Genomic DNA, 20,828 nt, shown 5'->3' on the forward strand with positions numbered 1-20,828 from the left:
TCTGTTTCTCCTCGGTTTGATTACGTTTTCAGATTTCTGTGCAAGGAGAGGCCTTTTATAGCAAAAATCATGATTTGATGTGAGAAATGAAGTGAGAATGCCACAAGTGGTGCAGTACTTTTAATGAGGCTTTTTTAACTCTTGTTTAGAGGCACTTTAAAAAATATAGCACGTGTAATTAAATTAAGCACTGAAAAGCTTTATAGATTTATCTTTTTTCTGGACAACATTATGCAAATGTCTTGTAGTAAATCTCTTCATTGCTTCCTTTCTAGGCGATCATGTTATTCCACTTTACATTCCACAATGCGGAGAATGTAAGTTTTGGTTAAACCCGAAAACCAACCTCTGCCAAAAGATCAGGTATATATGTTAAGTTTTTGAATCACAAACGGACATGTCTTTTATTGTGTTATCATCACAACTGTGGATCTTGCTTCATGTACACAAACCAGATGACCTTTTATCCATCTTTTCAAGTAGCTCGTGTAGTTTTTGCTTTTTCCCCTGTTCGTTTTCCCCAATCCTACAATATATTATGTATGTGTATGGTAATTCTATAGCACAAACCTAGCAAGCAGGCAGCGGAGCACTGTAAATGGCCAAAGGCAATCCTAAAGTAAACAAGTAATCTGAGTGGAACTCTGGTTGTGGATGGTTAATGCATTGTGATTTACTGTTCATTAAACAGTTGTCTTCAACTCTTTCCTAAATTGAAGGCAGGGGAGAGGATGTGGCCTAACTGCTAGGACGGTTGACCTCGAAGCTGGGGAACCGGGTTAGAGTCTCGGCAGGGACTGTAAACTTCCTGTGAATCTGGGCAAATCCCTCTATTTCCTCATGCCTAACAAAAATTAATGTGTAACGTAACTGGTACTCATGTAAAGGGCTTTGATACCTTTGGGTCGAGCTGGCGCTATATAAATGCCCCCCCCCCCCTCCCCAAAAAAAAAGTATTGCTAGGGTGGTCCTGATGGACACTAGGATGGGCTCGAGATCCTTGGACATAGATGGAAAAGGCCTGCTGTCTTGTGTTTTTTTTTTTTTGTTTGTTTTTTTTAGACTTCTTAGTCTGCACTCTGATGGTGTTCTTGCTCCGGGTCTGCCAAGAACCACCAGAGATGGTGAGCTGGCCTTTCAGATAAGCAGTGGTGCTCGTTGTGATGGTTTTGTAAACGATGCAGCAGGTTTTGAGGGTGGTGCTGGCCGGCAAGAGGAGCCAATGGAGTTCCATCAAGATGGGGGTGATGTGATCAGATTACTTCAGTCTCTGGATGATACATGTTGCGGCATGTAGCATGCCCCTAAGGTTTGCCAGTGTGGCGTCTTGGAGACCATGGAGTGGGGCTTTCGCACCTTCCAGATGTGAGAGTACAAAGGCTTGAGCACTATCCATACAAATGGAATCAGTTATGTGACCACCTACTATGTGTGATCGCTTCATTCACCAAGCGGTAAGTATGCTTTTCATTTAATCACAACTAAACATATAATGTGTATTTTGCATGTTAGACAGTAACCCACGGAATAAAACCTCACACCCAGACTCTGGATGTAACTTGTTCATTATGCTGCTGGTCATCGTCCAACCACATGTTCATTTTATAGCCACAGACTTAACGGCTAACCTCTTGTGTTTATTCAGCCATTCTAGCAAAACACACAAGATGATGGACGGAATGTTGCACATTGGCAAAACATTCACCCCCAGTCACAGATCTGGGTTTAATCTATCGTTATTTTGCTCACCACACCACTCCAGTTCAGACATGGCCATATACAAATCAGTCTTGACACTGTGTGCCTCATGGGAACAGTCCATCCGGAACTGCCAAGACATGTCTTCCCTGAACTGGAATCAAGCATCCTAGGAGCAAAATAACGATGGATTAAACCCAGATCTGTGACTGGGGGTGAATGTTTGACAATGTTCAACATTCCGTCCTTTTTGTGTTGCATTTTCACCCTAAGTGGGAAGGGTATGCCTAGACGTTGGTCCTGTTCTCACTATGGTACTGGAGTCAAGCTGAAGAGGGCTGAAAGCCCGAACCCGGTCCTAGGATGCTTGATTCCTGTCCAGGGAAGACCTGGCCTGGCAGTTCGGTCTGGACTGTTCCCATGAGGCACATGGTCAAGACTGATTTGCATATGGCTATGTCTGAACTGGGGTGGCGTGGTGAGCAAAATAACGATGGATTAAACCCAGATCTGTGACTGGGGGTGAACGTTTGACAATGTACAACATTCCGTCCATCTTTTTGTGTTTAATATTCAGCCTATCTAGTCACTTATTTTAAGAGATGCATACAAACTGGCCCTTGAGGCTGTGGAAGACACCTGTGGCACGGTCCCACCTTCTTAGGTAATCTATTTCTCCTGTTTCTTTAACTACTATAAGCCATATATAAGATGGCCTTCATCGTATCAAGAACACTCAAATGGGCTTCCCTGCCACGCTCTTAGTCCCCTCCTTGAACCACTTCTAAATCCCATCATTCAGTGCGTTGATGGTGAAGATGGTGATAGTGACCCTGAGCACTTCATGCCTAGAACACTGATCCCTCCGACAGAATGAGAGAATCCACTTCCGCGCTGGCAGAGGAGAACCCGATGGGTGCGGCGCAAGCGGCATTGGCATAAGTGTGACTACAGGGATTTGCCTGTTTCCTCTCAGCTGATAAGGTCTAAAGGGAACTTAAAGTGGGCTCTGTCATTAATATAAGGCCTTTGGTTTCCTCTCTAACATGGTCTTTCACATTAGGAATAAGTAGGCATGGATATAGAAAAGCCCTGAATGCAGAGTGACCCATATGGACAGACCTTTTTGTCAGAAACATGTCGGCAATATAGGATGTTCATTTGATTTTCATTAATCAATTTTTAACCATTGTATGGGTACCCAGTAAATAAGATATTCTGGGCATACCCATAAACTTCTTTATATCTGGACCCTTGCATTTGTCCAGAAAGGAACATCTACAAGCTACCACTGGGTTGCTTGAGCCCATCTGGAAGTTAATAACTTAACCGGATGAGGGGATACACCAGTGGGTGGATGAGGGGGTCTTCTCTTACTGGCATAGACAGTAGTGTTTAGCCATTATTAGGCCCCGTACTATGTTGTGAATGATTAGTTTTATGTAGGTTATAGACTATCACCTCCCTTGGTTTGTGAAGCTACTTGATATTGTTTTTCCCAGGTAACAACAGGTAGACTAAGGGTTGCTATGTCCTAGCACAGGAGATCAACAGAATGAGGAGGTTGATGTGGTGGCAAGCATGAAGGATGCGTGCGCGCTACAAAATGGAACTGTGACTGAAGAGTTCTCATACGTTGAGGAATTAATGGATGATGTTCTTAAGCGCATGAGAGATTACACCTGTAAGGGTTGGCCATCAAGAATAGCCCTTGCTCTCTTGTCCAGGTGTCAGTGTAGTTCAGAGGTTTGTTTTGAAAGTTTACAGCTGAAGGCATCCATCAACTAATTGTCTGTACCAGTCACATGGGCATTTCAGCCCTTAAGAGCTTCTTAAGAACACATTTTTGGTGGCCTGAAATGGATGCAGAAGTGGATCGCATTGTGAAGTTATCGGGAACGTTCGGTGTGTTATAAGAATCTAAGGAAGACCACTTTTCCTTTGCACCCTGTACCATGGCTGGAGCTTGCTTGGCAAAAGTTAGAATTGGATTTTTCTGGTCTGTTCAGGAAAATGCCACCTCAGTTACAGTATGAATGTCTTCTTGTAGACTACTGATCAAAATGGCCTGAAGTTAAGTTTGTGGAAAGAGTGACAACTTTGGAAGTGTTAGAATTTCCCAAGTAAGAATTCCTTGAGACAATAGTCAATAACCATGGGGTACACATTAATTCCAATGAGGTGCTTGAGCTCATTTGTTGGCATGAAATTAACCTTGTATGATTTGACTTCAATTGTCTGGGTGAATGTTTTAGCCATTACTTAGAAGATGGTGTACTCTTAGCCATCCAAACCACAGACCATTGTGTCAGACCATCAGGAAGAGGTTGTGGTCTTACTGTATTTCACCCTACACTGTAGCTCTAGACTAAGCCCATTTCATTACACTAAGGAGACTGCTGGTATAAAAATCTGTCCCATGTTTTTCATGAATAAGTTCTTTTGAAAAAAAGAATGCGAGAATGATTGTCCGAGTATGATTAACGGTTGAGGAATGTCGCGCTAAATCTGAGCTACATCAGGATATCCTGCACAGAGCTACAAGTTGTGGGTTCTCTCTGAGAGGTGTAGTTGCGATAAAACTTCTGGTCAAAGAAGAAAAGCTCCCAATGTAGTATGGAACACCAGGGCCCGCCCCGGTTCTCCATTTTAGCTTTACGGTTTAGCCTGACCTCTTTTTCTAATGGTGACTTTCTACATGTTTTGCACTTAAGCGATAATATACTCAGAAGCTATTTTACGTGCAACTCCTTTCTTAGTAAGCATCATCATGTTGCTTGTCCACTCTAAGGCTAAGCGCATAGAACACAATGCAGTTGTAGTTGATTGTCCAATTGGAGGCAGCTCTAAGGCTTCAGACAAACCATCGCATCCACTCTGCACCTTTGACACAGTGAGATTGAAACAGTGCTTTTATTTTGCCTCTACGCTACATTCAGCAAAGGAGCAATTCGGCTTGGATTATCCTGGAACGCTGTGCACTATGATTGAGATGCACATGTTGTGACTCTAACCTTTATCCTGCAAAAGGACAATACCCTGTTCTACCCAGACTAGCTTCCTGGCTCATCATACGCTGGTTGGGGGAGAGAGGGGTTAGGCTCTCCTAATGGACCTGGCCATGGGTACTCCAACTATGCTCTTGATAGTATAGGTAGTATTGGGTAGGAGGATAATCATATAGTAAAGTTATAATGGTTAAACTGTTTCTTTTTCATTATTCTTGGAATGCTGGTTGGAACGCTCTGCCTAATAATTGCATCTCACATTTTCTATACAAGTTTAAGATTGTTTCAATAAATGTTTGAAAAGCCAGATTCATATCTTTTTTTGGATTTACCTTGGGCATGCAAATGTAACGATGAAAGGGTAGATCTGTTTCCACAATTTCTTTGGGAAATGAAAGTGGTCCTGTTCGAGGTTGCGGTCAGATAGACTGGTAATGTTAGGGGTTCAGATGGGGCACTATGAGCGAAGTAGGTGTTGGGCCTATATTTTCTGATAATATGTGGACTGAGTCCCCATATTCTTAAGTTTGCTGTCCAGATACACAGGCCTACTTAATTTGTAGGAACAGTATTACGCCAAGTTTTATAGGCCCATGAAGGTTGTAAGAATTACCAAAGGGAATATTATCAGATGATTGATGTTGCAGTATTGACCATGTTGCCAAGCATGCATTCAAGTTCTTTCCCTTTCAAAGTGAAGGAGACTCTGTTTCTGAACAGGGGCATAACACTTTTGATATTCTGTTGGTGGTCACCGAAGAGAGTAAAACTACTGATGAAAGATTGGAATACGTTTTTGGTGAAACAACGAACCCTCTGACTTTGGATCCTTAAGCTCCTCCTAATGTTTAAGGACCAGCTGGGAGAAGGCTGCATTGCAGATCACATCAAGCATTTCTTGAATGCATACTCGATCATGGAGCATTCTCAAGGAATAATTTTTGTATTATTCTCTTTATTTGTTGTGCTGTTTTCCTGTTTTGAGGGAAAAGATGTGTTGTATTCTTTACCTTTTTTTCCCTTTCCTCATTTTTCCCTTTTTCTGGTCCTCTGTTAAAATATTGGCCTTGAACCTTTTACAAATGACAGTTAACAATTTTCTAGAATGTTTTTCTGAGATGCTTCTCTCCGATTTTCTGTCGAACTTTTGGAATGAATCCATTTTCTCCAATTTACACAGAGCACTGTTTCCAGAGGAATATGTTTTACAGGTGAGTGTTAGCCTTTACCAGTCATTTTTAGGTCTCACCTGGCGAACGCAGCGCGTAAGCGCTGTCGCCAGCGAGATCTATTGTTGCTGACTTGCCTCGGAAGTGGGACAGGAGATGAGCACGCGCATGCATTTTGGCGATTGTAGATTGCAGTCTGTGGATGCGCTTTCAGGCATGCGGTGTGCACATCCCCTGTCCCCTTTCCGTCCTCGCAAGCCAGCATGCAGTTTCACTTTCACTTTTTTCTTTTTTTTAAACTCGCCCCATCGTTGGAGCGGCCCGCAACCGTGGGTCTGCTCAGGAAATAAACATTGACACTGTGCCTTCATCGGCACAACCACTGGACAAATGGAGAATCCCCCACTCACCCGGTCTGCGGGGGAATCCTCCTGAACGGTGCCTGGCTGCGGCGCGCTTCCGGAGCTCTCCAGCTCCTCTATACTTCTGCCAGCACGACGTGGGGCTCTCTCCTTAGGCATGGGAGCCCCACACTGCTATCTGCCGCTCTTCACCTGGGACCCGGGAATTCAGCTCCCGCACTTCCTCTCTGGCGCCGGTGCTCCCTCTTCACCACGGGAGCCCCGGAAGGGGACAGGCGCTGCCTGCACCGGCCGCACGCGTCGCCACTGGACACGCGAAAGTTACAGATACCACGCATGCGCGGGCAGCCCTCACCCTCCCACTATGTGGTGCTGCGTTCTGTTTTGCTTGTTTTATGAAGTGAGTGAGGTTGTGTGCTTTCCTAGTCTGGGGGTGGTGTCACAAGGTGAGTCTCTTCTGGGGTTCCTCATGAGGTGAGTGGGGTTGTGTGCTTTAGTCTCGTCTGAAGGTGTTGTCAGGAGGTGAGTGGGGTTGTGTTGTGTGATTGTTTCTGGGGATTGTGTGAGGAGTTGAGCAGGGCTGTGTAATTCTCTTGCATGGGGGTTGCTTGCTTTAATTTCGTCTGGGAGTTGAGTCATGGGGTGAGTGGTGTTGTGTGATTCTCGTCAGGGGGTTGTCATGAAGTGAGTGGGTTTATGTTGTGTGCTTGTTTCGTCTGGGGGTTGTGAGTGGGGTTGTGTTGTCTCCGGCTTTACCCGCCAGCCTCACATGCTCTTTTCGTGTCGTTTCTGCTGTATTTTGGTTTGTCATGTTGAGGGCCTGTGTGGCCCCAGGGCCCTCCAGGTGTCCCCTGTCAGGTGTGACAGTTACTAAACCCACTCATGTCACCATAGGCTGGTAGCGGCAGCCCTGCATGCATAGGTAAATAATGGGACAAGTGACACTACAAGTACCAGCATGCAATTGAACAAAGATGTCAGGCCTGTCAGAAGTTCACGTTTCGAAACAAGCCAGTCTGGGAGCTATAGGGTTTAGGGTGATGCAAGTGGTGACTAGAAGGGCAGACTGAAAACCAGGATGTAAATATTGTGTGACCTGGCATACATGTAACATAACACGGATGCCGCATAACTTCACCATATAGAATTAGCCCCTTCTGTTTTTTCTGCTGCTGTGGTTAATAGTAACGGACTGTGTTTTCAAAAAGCGATTCCAATTGCATCAGAGGCCCGCGGAGCCTTTAAAAGCGGGCCTTGGTAATGTGTCTTAATTGTGTGCATCAAATCTGTCTGGGGAGCACGGGCTCGTCGCGGAGTGTTGAAAAGGAAAAAAGTGGAAACGGGGGCAAATAATTTTTTTTTCTGCGTTTGAAAATGTTTGATGCTCGGAAAAGCCCTTGGCCAGAGCAGGCTCGCGCCCATGGTCTGATACGATCCTTTTGTGAATGTAAAACTAACTATACTGTTTCTTCCGACAGACTTGGGTTGGTGGTGGGTAGGGCACGGGGTGTGAAATGTGTAAACTAACACGAGATCACTTGCACGATGACAGTGAAAATGCATTTTGTGTATATTTGTGACTCAGTCTATGTCCAGAACCCAGTAGAATGAGACAATTACTTCCAGGTTGTCATAAGATTTTTCAGTGACTGTTTGTACAGGCGACGTCACATTGGCACTGATATCGGAATGACATATTATCATACGTCGCTTTGCTGTGACGTTACAAAGAGAGCTAATGTGTGCAATAATATATACTGTATACGTTTTAGAAAAGAAAAACAATATAAAAACAATGTCATTTACAATGCTAATAGCTCAAAACAATGTCACTACGAGACCTATTTCGTTGTAAATGCTTGTTAAACAGGGATTCCAAATTTGCCATGCGGTCCATAAACTTTCTTTGCAAAGTACATCCTCACCCGTTACAAGCTCCATGTAATTGTTCCTTATCTAGTTTGAAGAATGTTAAACTCTATATTTTCACCCAGACTGAAGCCTGTTTTGTCCTATTTGAGCATGCTGGATAGTTTTCTTTCTAGACTGTTTTCTGAATTATCGAGGTTTCATCTCACGCAGCCCATTTTGTCAAGTTGACCTTCATCACTACTATGCAAACCGTGTACCTATATCTTGATCATGTACACAATAGCCATTATGAAATTGTGCAGCTCTTCCCAGCTCTAGTGAGGCTGTTAGACATTTCATACAGAGGGAGAAGATGGCCGATTCTCTCTTGCTTACCATCTCTGGAAAGTTGTTACAGCATTAAGCACAACTAGTTAACTTAACATCTGTTTCAGATGCATTTTGCTACTTATGATTGTGATGATCCCTGTGGGAAGTTGGCCTGGTATATGCTGGTCACTAGTTAAAGTGGCCACCTTGCACCAGTACAATTCGATTCTTATGGTAGTAGGTTTAAGACAACCTTTTAAAGAAAGCTATCCTAGTGGTAGCTGTGGAGAGCAGCCTTCAGGCTAAGTCTTTAGAGGAATGTAAAACAGCTTACCTTCTAATCTCTTGAATCACTAAATGAAAGGACACCACACAGGTGTGTGTGTGTATATGTATATATATATATATATATATATTACCTACTGGCGGTCGCCAGTAGGTAGTTATAGTTAGGACCACGTTTCCATAGGAAATCCGCAACATTCTATTTTGAATAACTTTTGCGCCGTTCGACGAATCCTCGCGAATTTTTCAAAATAGGTGGGGCGCTACGCTCCGCTCCTACCCTGAAAGTCTCGGGGGGGGATTCGTCAAGCGGGGGCTGAGATAAAAGGGGGGTCCCAAAACGCGTTTTTCCCATGCATTTTTCCATAGGACCTTTAGACACAGCTACAGCCCGAACGGCTGAACAGAATTACTTGAAATTTGGCAGAGAGGTAGTCCTCAGGTCAAGGAAGTGCCTTTTGTAGGTTTGGTGTAAGTCTGTTCAGTAGATTCTGATAAAATAGCCTTTAAATCAATATATGTATCTGAGCCAGCTTACGGTGCGCTTACCGTACGCGTACGGTGGCGAGCGCGATTCTGATTGGCCCTTAGATCTTAGTAAACATTCGAATCGGTCGAAACCAGGAAGCGGCGGCCGCCATTTTCTCTCTCGCACTCTGAGGGGGGAGCTGATAAACAAATGCCAAAAACATATAAAGGGGCTGTTTAGACAGCGCCCATGCACATAACCATGTTAGTAGAGTCTTCAAAGGACCCCCAAGCCAAAAAACGGTAATTTTTTATTTTTCGAAAATTTCGCCGATTACGCTTACCGTACACGTACGGTAAAAAAATAAAAAAAAAAAAAAAAATCCACACTCTCTCCACCCCGTGTGCAAATGGTGGCCGAAGGCCACCATTTGTGCATGGCATATAAGAGCACAGCATTTCCCCAAAAAATTTCAACAGATTACCTATCACAAGGAAGCGCATAATATGTCCTCCATGTGCGCACGGTGCGCGAAGCGCATCGTGCGTACATGGCCCATCCAGCGTAACGTGGCAACGCGGGCGTAGCGCACCGCGGGCCCACCGTGCGTGCACGGCACTAACTGCGTAAAGTGGGCGCGCGGTGCGCGAAGCGCACCGTGCGCGCACGGAAGGAACTGCGTTAAGTGGGTGCGCACGCCACGAATGGCGCAAAGTAACTTAGCATTTAAAAAAACGTACAAATTCACTGAAAAAACCATAGGTTTCACACACGTTATAGTTAGGAATTAGCATTTAAAAAACCTTGCAAATTCACTGAAAAAACCATAGGTTTCACACATGTTATAGTTAGCTCTACATTTTACTGATAAAAAACCAATGAAATTCCCCCGTTATAGTTACTGTAGGCAACTATAACTCACGCGACCGTAATCCTCTGCTGATGACATATGTGTCTTTATGAAAAAAAAATATTTGTAATATATGTATAGCTAAAATTTAATGGAAGAAGACATGGGCAAATAAGTGTCTAAATACAGTATTAGCATCAGCAGAGGATTGCGGTCGCGTGAGTTATAGTTGCCTACAGTAACTATAACGGGGGAATTTCATTGGTTTTTTATCAGTAAAATGTACAGCTAACTATAACGTGTGAAACCTATGGTTTTTTAAGTGATATATATATATATATATATCACTTAAAAAACCATAGGTTTCACACATGTTATAGTTAGGTGGATATTTCACTCGTAAAAAACCAATGAAATTCCCCCGTTATAGTTAGTTCAGATAACTATAACTCGCGCGCCCGCAATCCACTGCTCATAACGTCACATATTACATCACTCATGACATGGTCAGTGGCATCACTCATGACATCACTGATGACATCATCCTTGTGATAGAGTGGCGGTCGCGTGAGTTATAGTTATCTGAACTAACTATAACGGGGGAATTTCATTGTTTTTTTACGAGTGAAATATCCACCTAACTATAACATGTGTGAAACCTATGGTTTTTTAAGTGAATATATATATATATATATTCACTGAAAAAACCATAGGTTTCACACATGTTATAGTTAGTGGAAATTTTACTGATAAAAAACCAATGAAATTGCCCCGTTATAGTTAGCGCAGGCAACTATAACTCACGCGACCGCAATCCTCTGCTGATGCTAATACTGTATTTAGACACTTATTTGCCCATGTCTTCTTCCATACATTTTTAGCTATACATATATTACAAATATTTTTTTTTCCTAAAGACACATATGTCATCAGCAGAGGATTGCGGTCGCGTGAGTTATAGTTGCCTGCGCTAACTATAACGGGGCAATTTCATTGGTTTTTTTATCAGTAAAATTTCCACTAACTATAACATGTGTGAAACCTATGGTTTTTTCAGTGAATTTGCAAGGTTTTTTAAATGCTAATTCCTAACTATAACGTGTGTGAAACCTATGGTTTTTTCAGTGAATTAGTACGGTTTTTTAAATGCTAAGTTTTTTTCCCTTATAATAAGCCCTGTACATTTGGTGGCCTACGGCCACCAAAAGCACAGGGGGTGGGGTAAGTGTGGATAGTGTTTTTTTCCATTGTAATAAGCCCAGCACATTTGGTGGCCTTCGGCCACCAAAAGCACAGGGGGTGGGGTAAGTGTGGATAGTGTTTTTTTTATTTTTATTTTTTTACCGTACGCTTACCGTAAGCGTACGGTAAGCGTACCCCGCGAAATTGCCGAAAAAAAAATAAAACCGTTTTTGCACTTGGGGGATGTTTGGGGACTCCCTCCACATGACTATGTGGGAGGGAGTTGTCAAAACAGCCCCTTTACATGTTTTTGGGCTTCCGATTTTAAAAATCTCTCTCAGTGCGAGAGACAAAATGGCGGCCGCCGCTTCCTGGTTTCGGCCGATTCGAATGTTTACTAAGATCTAAGAGCCAATCAGAATCGCGCTCGCGCACGCCACCGTACGCTTACCGTAAGCGTACGGTAAGCGTACCGTAAGCTGGCTCAGATATATATATTGATTTAAAGGCTATTTTCTCAGAATCTACTGAACAGATTTACACCAAACCTACAAAAGGCACTTCCTTGACCTAGGGACTACCTCTCTGCCAAATTTTGAGTAATTCTGTTCAGCCATTCGGGCTGTAGCTCGTTCTAAAGGTCCTATGGAAAAATGCATGGGAAAAACGCGTTTTGGGACCCCCCTTTTATCTCAGCCCCCGCTTGACGAATCCCCCCGAGACTTTCAGGGTAGGAGCGGAGCGTAGCGCCCCACCTATTTTGAGAAATTCGCGAGGATTCGTCGACCGGCGCCAAAGTTATTCAAAATAGAATGTTGAGGTTTTCCTATGGAAACGTGGTCCTAACTATAACTACCTACTGGCTATCGCCAGTAGGTAATAATATATATATATATATATATATGTATTTATTACTAGACACACTCTACTAATCTCTTTATGAGAGAAGTCAAGGACATATGCACAAATCAACATTTCACAACAAGTTGAGCACAAATATGGCTGGGGCGTACCAGACCATATACTAAAAAAGACTTAAGAATATCGACTTGCGAGTGGACAAGGCCTCGGGCCTTCAGAAGCGCTAGGGCCTCACTGATCCACCCAAGGCAGGTAAGTGAAGGACCCACGGGAGACGCATGCTGTGTGAGAACACAGCCATGGATCCCAATAGACTTCAATGGAGCAAGTTACGGTTGGAATGTTAAAGTTTTAGGATACTTCGGAAGAGTCTACAAGCAAGTCACTTACAGGGTAAGTAGTTCTAGAGCCAACACACACAGCAGCACCGTATTGCTGGAGTTACCTCACCCAGGGAAGCGGGTGCATAGGTGTCTGTTGGTATCGGGTCGCGGCGTCGTTTTCAATGGGAGCCAAAGAAGACTTGCTGCTTGTGAAGACAGTAGAGGTGTCCAGTGGAATCCAAGGCTGGATTCAGAAGAAAGAAGACCTAAAAGCAGAGGGGACAGTGTTCAAAGTCAATTGGCAGTGACCCGGGGCAAGGAAGATGGATGACCACAGCTGTCGCGTCTCTTCAGGTCGATGATGGTGTTTTGTCTCTTTGCTCACGAGGACCAGGAGGGATCGAAGATGACCAGCAGCTCGCTTCGGAGGTTCCCACGACGTCTGCAGCTGATGACGGTGTCGGCCCCCGGATTGGAGCCAACAAGCCTTGGCAACTGCAAGTCTCGTGTAGAGTGAAGATTGGCAATGGTGCAGACCAGCAAGGTCTGATGGACTTACCCAGCGAGGATAAGTGAGGGCAGGCCCAGAGCAACCAGGCGAGCCCTTGAAGTCGATGTGGAAGTCTTCAGGTGAGTTACTAGCCAACGGGCAAGCAACCGCGAAGACGCCTTTGCAGGAAAAGTTTACCAACAGCCCACGGTCACTCGGGACGAGGTAGGCCGCTGATGTTCGGTACTAGACCTGCTCAGGACTTGGACAACAAGTGGTCCAAAGCACAAATTCGTAGGACGAAGATTAGGGCTAGCACTCGAGATCAGTGCATGGTTCCCTGGTATTGCTGTTCCTCGTCACTCGTGGGGTCCAGATGCCACAGCTTCACTGGGGACTCAAAATGGCCGACGAGAGGTCAGGAAATCCGCTTCAGAGGACGCAGGGACTTCGGGCTCCGGCGGGAGCGGTAAAGTTTGCAACCGTAGTTCAATAGTTTTGGTGCCTGCCAAGCAGGGGAGTCACTCCTTGACTCCAAGGGAGATCCTTCGGTCTTCTAGAGATAGTAGAACGTTGAAGGGCCAGGATTCTTCTTCGTAGAGCGTCGTCCAGGTGTAATCTAAATTGCATTGGCAATGTTTGGTATCTTATAGTGAAAAGATGGGAGGGACTAGCTCTATGACCACTCCTCTAGGAGGGTCAGGGTAGTGGGTGGTTACACCCACTTCCCTTTGTCCAGTTTCGCGCCAGAGCAGGGGCAGGTAGCCCCTGAACCGGTTTGCGCTGGCATATGCACAGAGGAGCCTACTGCTCCCCCAGTGCAGGACTTCAAAGGCACTCTAAGAGTGCACCCACCCAGCTCCAATAAACTAAATCCTGTCTGGGAGGTGGTGACACCTCCCTGTGACAGGAAACCTTTTGTTGGGCTCCCTCCACTGCGAGTTTCGGTCAGCAGCAAGAGGGCAGCCCGGTGTCTGTGCTGGTGGCATCCATTTTGTGATGCCAGGGCTCTAGAAGATTTCTGCCGTGTAGTACAGTGGGTACATGTCGTCCCCTCTAGAAGGGTGGGATCCTACTCCCACACCAGTTACTGGTGTGGAGGTAGGATTCCAAGTTGTTTGACACCAAACACGACATGTTTTGATGCAGTCATTCCAAAGTTAGCATTAACCGGGAGGTTATAATGCACTTAAGAGTATATGGTTTAACCGCATCCACAAACGGCAGTAGAGAATAGAGACTGCTAGCTGCAGAGGGGTCCTGCTCAGGCAGAAGCACCCCGTCACATAGTAAACCAAGCACCCTGCCCTCAGGATGGTAAGGGCCTGCTAGAGGGGTGACTGATAGGTTTATATGTGTGTTTGGTGCTAACACTACCTCACACAGGCTGCAGTAGCAGGCCTATGGTGTCAGATTGTGAATGCTTCCCAGGGGTGGTATAATACATGCTGCAGCCCCTGGTAGGCCTGTGAAGTACCAATGCCCTAGGTACCTAAGGTACCATATACTAGGGGCTCACAAGGCACCACAGTATCCAATCACTAGTGCATCTAATATGCACACAAATCATTTAAGGGAGTAAGCAGATAGGCTGGGGTCCTGGATAGTAGGATCGCAGCCAGACTAGTCAAAAACCATTCAAACGCCAGGAAAAAAGTGGGGGCAACCATATAGTCAGATTCCACCTTCCTACAATTTGCCGTTGGGTTATAATGCACATAAGAGTATATGGTTTAACCGCATCCACAAACAGCTACAGAGAATGGGCTCTGAGAGCTGCAGAGGGGCCTTGTTTAGGCAGAGGCACCCCCTCGCATGGAAACCAAGCACCCTGCCCTCAAGATTGATAGGGCCTGCCTTAGGGGTGACTGATAGGTGTATGTGTGTGTATGGTGAGATATAGGAACCTATACCTCAGTGAGGAGTGCTAACACTACCTTGCCCAGGCTGCAGTAGCAGGCCTGTGGTGTCAGATTGTGAATGCTTCCCAGGGGTGGCATAATACATGCTTCAGCCCCTGGTAGGCCTGTGAAGTACCAATGCCCTAGGTACCTAAGGTACCATATACTAGGGGCTCATAAGGTACTACAGTATCCAATCACTAGTGCATCTAATATGCACTCCAAGTTGTTTAGTGCGAACAGAGAGGCTGGGGCCCGGATTAGCAGGGTCCCTGATTAGCAGGGTCCCAGCCAGACTATAGCCAGAAACCAGTGTAAACATCAGAAAAAAAGTGGGGGCAACATAAGTGCAGATCCTACTCTCCTACAACCCCCCCGCCCCCTTGGAAAAGGTGTTTTTCCCCGTTGTGCTAACCAATGTGTACATTCTACCAGTATACTATTGATTCCATTTTCTTGATGTCACTTTATAGCGCACACTCTGCATTTAAAATAATGGAGGGCTCTATGCCTGATTACATTTTTATTGGACAATTGCCAATTGCAAACAGTGAAGTGCTGCCTCGGTGATCTTCCCGGTAGGACCCAGAGATTAAATCATAGACTAAAGGCATGTTTGCTCATTTCCATTCCCTCCTTTGAAACTTCAACCTACAATGATCCATTAGCGTTTAGATGGAAGAGTATAGGGGACACCATTACCTTTTGCCAAATAGGAAGTCAATCCACATAATCTTACAAGACGTTTTTAAGATATTGGATTATGAATTGGGGTGAGTAACTACCCACCTCTAGGAACTGTCCCAACCCTTATCAGTGCGAAACCTCAGTCACTAAATTAATCTGATCTCAACCCCAGACAGGCTTAACCTTGGGTAATTTCGAAGTATATATGCAGTACCGAAACAGTATTAAAGTCAAATGCAAAACGATACACAATCCACATAATAACAAGAGTAACCTTTATAATATTGACCCCCAAAATGACAATCCAATAAGGGACACAGGAAATATGATTTTTTTAAATTTTTATGGCTCTAGGCCCTCAGGGTAGGCACTTAAGCGCTCACAGGGTGTCGGACAGAAGTCAACAGCTGGGTCAATTTCAGGTCCTGTAGCCACTGGGCTGCTGGGTACTTCAGGAAAAGGCTTATTGTTGTTTTCCTCCAGTCACACAGGAGGCCAGAAAACTGGCCTCTAAAGTCAATTTCTTTGTCCTGGGTATAAGGGGGAGCAGGTACATTCCTTCAGACATCCTCTGCTGTTACAGACAGCAGGTCAAGTCCTCGGATCATCTTCCGCGGGTCCAAAAGGTGGTCTGAAGTGGGTGCCTGGAGGTGCCCCATATATGCCTAGCACTAGCCAGTGAGTGGGGGTGACACCTGATCCATCCCTTACCAATGCTGTTGAAGTTCCCAGCCCTGACCTATATTTTGCTTTATTGCACCTATTCAAATGTCACATGTCTGCATTTACAAGATGGTAAAAATATTTGGGTACTCTAAACTTGGTCTGGGTGAGTGTGGGAGGGGCAATTATACTGTGGTAATCGTAGTGTTATCATATACCTCACTCTAAAATCCCGTTTTAGGCATGCACTATACCCACAACAGCACAGGCTGGTAGGTCAAAGGCAGGGTCATCCATCCACCAAACAGGTGATATACAAGGATTGTCATGGCATCATGTTCTTTCCCTTTCAAGTGTGCTCCAATTGGTATATGTGGCTCAATAGACATGTGCTGTCAAAAGGAGGGCCACTGCTCCCACCATGCATGTTCTGCTGAACTCAGGAGTCGTCATATTTCTTTTATTTCGGTTAAATAAAACCATAAAGGGTACATTATAAACATTTGAAATGGTAATGCAGTGAAACGTGCAGTTTCATTGTGCAAAACAATTTTAAGAAACTGAGGAATTTCTGTCCAATAATACAAAACTCATCATATGTTCTTTAAGATCCATAATATTATAAAAAAGGGTAAGATTCCAATAAAACATCCCAAAACTGAAAATATTTACAGAGGAAAAGTGAAAACTTAAATAACAGGGTACAAAGCCAGTCATAAAAACAATTGGAACAGTACATTAAGTATACGTGAATGTCTTCTCTGCCCATTCAGGCCTGCCTATTGTCTACTCCTGCGAGGCATTTCACACCTATTCAATGATGATCACTGCCAGGGTGAAGCTGGAAAGCCAATGCAAGTCAGTCTCCAGGAACTTCAGGCAGGAAAAAGGAAACTTTTGTAAAATTACTTTTCCTTAATATTTTTTCAAAATCCGACTTCAGCTTTGAATCTAATTCTTTTATAACTATTAAAAAGTTATTTAAATATTTTTCTAGTTTGTCCCAAGCGCAAGATACAGTATTAGTATTTTAATATGTACTTTGACTTTCTCAATAGGACAGCTAAGCCTACCACAGTGAAAATAGCTTTTTGGCCTAGTCACTGTGTGGATGTGGTAATAACTATACATGTCTTACTTTTTAATACTATGCACCCTACCTTGTAGACAGCAAGGCTTACATAGGGGTGACTCTAATATTTTAAAGGACTTTTTTTACCTGTCAAAAATATTTTGACAGGGTACATTACAGGATTTACACTGCAAAAGTCAGAAGACCGTGGTAGACCTGAGCCATGATTGCACTGTCACTGATGTGGCGGCACAGAATGTGCTTCAGGTCACAAGTGGCCTTAAAGTTCCAGGCCCTCTGTACACTCGGTACTCCATACACTAGGGACTTTTAAACCAGTTAAACATGGTTAAAAAAGGGGTAAGCCAATTTTACCATATTTAAAGGGGGAGCACATGCTCTTTAGTACTGGTTGATAGGGGTAAGGTGTACAGAGTTCTAAAGCCAACAAAAATAACGTCCTGCAAAAGCTGAAAAATCTGGGATGACCACACAGAAAATACAGATTTCGTACACAGCTGAAAGATGGAGGACATAATTTATTATAGAGGCAAGTAATTTTTATAGTTTCTATACATTTTAAAGCTGCAATTCAGTTTCTTACATGTTGCCTATTTTGGTAGAAAGCAAAAAGAACCTACAATAGGTGCCACTGTATTTGTAATTCAAGTTTCTATTTTGGCTGTGTGCAGAAGTTAAACTTAGTTCAGTGTTTTTGTGTACTTGCTTTTAATCCATAAACCTAACTTATTGAATGATGCATTACAGTAAACCAGGCATGTCTTTGCTTCTGCGTAAAAGCAAGAGAGGCAATTAAATCTCCTCTTGATGGTCCACAAAAATACCCGCGACCCTGCCATGAAACCAGTATGATCTGTGTTCTTTATAGCTATAACAGGGTGCCTCAAGGGAGAGGAATGATGCCAGATAACACCAGCCGCTTCACTTGCAAAGGCAAACAGCTTTACCACTTCATGGGAACCAGCACCTTCTCAGAGTACACCCTGGTGGCAGACATTTCTGTTGCAAAGATTGACGACTATGCTCGCTTTGACAAAGTTTGCCTGCTTGGCTGTGGCATTTCCACGGGCTACGGTGCTGTTGACAATACAGCCAAGGTGTAGTCTTTTTTCATTATGTTTTCCTACATTATGATAATTCGTTCTTGCACAGGTTGGCATTTAGAAGATGCCCTAGCCGTGGATGGTCCATTCAAAACCGTGTAGTTTTACATCAAAAAGAGGGTTAGATCAGTCATTGCTTATTTTCACCCTTTTGCTTTCTTCAGGGTCAGGGGCCCTAGACTGGTTAAAAAATTTGCGGGATGAAAACCAAAAGGCTATTATCATTGAATGCCAGTGTAAATGTGATTGAAGCGTTTTTAACTTGTAACCTGGTAGTTGATAGTGAAGGTGATCAATGTACTCACTTATGCATCTGGATAAGTTTTACATGAGTAGTAGGGCTAAACTTTGAGTGGTTGTTTACGGGTCCCGTTTGTAAGGAGTGAAAGAAAATTCTAAATGTTCCCACCATATAAGTAAACCGATGATTGGCTTACAGCTCATGTTTTTGAGCATGCCAGAAAACACCTAGTACACTTGGAAAGCTACCAGCATTGTACAACTCCATGCTGGCTCCTCTGCCACTCTGCTTGCTCCTGTGGGTTGCTCTACACTGTCAAAATAGTGTGCTGTGGATTTCTGCATTTAACCAAAAACGTAGTTTGGTGTGCTATATTTTCTATACAGTGATGGGCTTTTATCTATGGCAAAAACCTCTGGAAGCCTGTAAGAAGTTTAGACCTGGTCCTCGCTCCTTCCTATTCTGGAACTACTGTGGGAAGCAACCAGCAAAATGTTTTAAAAGCCTCCCAAAAATACAGGTTTCACAGTATTCAACCTGGCCACCCAGCGCACCCGGGTTCCTACCTCAAACCTAGTACTGCAGACAGCCTGCCTGACCAGAACTGCTAAGTTTCATCTACAGGTGTAAAGGTTCAAATTGTGGTTCTGTGAATCCAAATGTTTGCACTGACACTTCTGATTTGCACGCTAATGTTCCACTTGGCTGCACAAACTATTTTGAATCGTGCCAGAATATGGATGTAGCTAACTATATGGAGTTTCATTACTTATTCACACATTGACAGTGGACTGTTGGGTTTAGAAAAGCAGGGCGATGTACAACCTCTTTCATACTTCGAGAGGTAGTTGTGGGGGTGAGTTTTTGCACCCATTTGTTACCTGTATTTGAGTCACAAAAGTAACATGGTCTTGACATTTCAGAGGTAGGCAACAGGGAAGTGCCTGTCCTACGGAATCCTCTGTTTTCAACTCTAATAAAATCACTCCTTAAACGTTTCGAAGAACATGATGAAAACCTAGTCTTTTGGGGTTAATATAATCTAAAGATTGTCAGACGGGTTACTCAATCACAAACATGACAGATACTCGGCCCACCTTATTACAACTGCACTATATTCTATGCCACATGTACTAAGGTGGATGGTTTATCCATCACGTTTGAAATGGCGTAACCTGTCTGCCATACTCCATATCTGGGCACGTGTCTTTAATGACCCTCTTCAGGGTATAAACTCATTCGAACTGATTGGGGAACCAGTATTTGCCAGAATGATAGTTTTTGCCAGTGAATATTTAGAACATGTTTTTTTGGGCGATTGGGTAGTCGTTCAGGTCTGCTTTTCATAAAAATGTAAAAAAGATATATGGCTGTATACTTGAACTCTTAGATAGTTATTTACATTCTTCTGGATGCTGAACTGAGGTGTGTAAAAGGAGATTTGTAATAAATAGTAACAATGGTCAAAAATAATTTCAGGCAATAAGCTTTGCTGCCTGCCTGCGCTTGCGCTGCTCCAGCATGCTGTACGGTGGTGCGATGAGAATGGTAAATGGTAAAAGCGTCTGTTAAGTGGGAGGATGTGGGTAAAGCACTGCTAGTAACACTGAAAGGCGGGAATTACCCAAGTCAATCCTGCACGTGCTGCGCCAGACGTCACTGGCATGGGAAGTGGCGGCGACTGTAGATCTCTTGACATGAACGAATTGTAGCCCCTTCTAAAACTGAGCAGAGAAATGACAGTAGCTTAATGGAAGGACAGTGGCTTTCGCACACTGGGTGATCTACAACTCATTGATCAGTTTAATTCCTTCATGGACGTACAGGAAAAATGTAGAGTGAGGCCCTGTCAATTATTTGAATAGGCCGAATTGGCAAAAGCAGCCGGAGGAATATGGAGAGTTCCCTTGTGCTCCTGCGGCCACGGCTGCCATGAGCATGCTATTGGAGATGGGAATGTGTGTCGTAGGCTCGTAACAATTATGTACAGGGCTCTGAAGGATCGGGTGAAGGCCTCCACCAAAGCGCAATAATTATGAGACTGAATTAGGGGAGCAGTTGACAGATGTGAAATGGAGGTGACATGCACGCTGGTGACGGAGGTGATGAATGTTTCCAAGTAGCACATTTTAAATTTCTCCTCTAGACATATATGACCCCCTCCTTAAGCTGCACAAAATCTATCCTCTTAGGGCCCTGGCGTGTCTTGGATGAGGACGAGGGAGGCCACATTCGCACACATGGCCTTGAACTACGCTGAGC

General features: G+C 44.1%; 1 protein-coding gene across 2 annotated transcripts in view; it reads left to right on the forward strand.

Annotated features, from left to right (window-relative positions):
* Positions 1 to 20,828, forward strand: part of LOC146866275 (uncharacterized) — a 181,349-nt gene that overhangs the window by 80,941 nt on the left and 79,580 nt on the right. For both annotated transcript variants that reach the window (XR_014976780.1, XM_085640813.1), the window contains exon 4: positions 276 to 363. The gene's annotated coding sequence lies outside the window, so the exon portion shown is untranslated. The remainder of the gene's footprint in view (positions 1 to 275; positions 364 to 20,828) is intronic.

This window comes from Triturus cristatus, chromosome 2_1, assembly GCF_964204655.1.
Source record: "Triturus cristatus chromosome 2_1, aTriCri1.1, whole genome shotgun sequence".
NCBI lineage: Eukaryota > Metazoa > Chordata > Amphibia > Caudata > Salamandridae > Triturus > Triturus cristatus.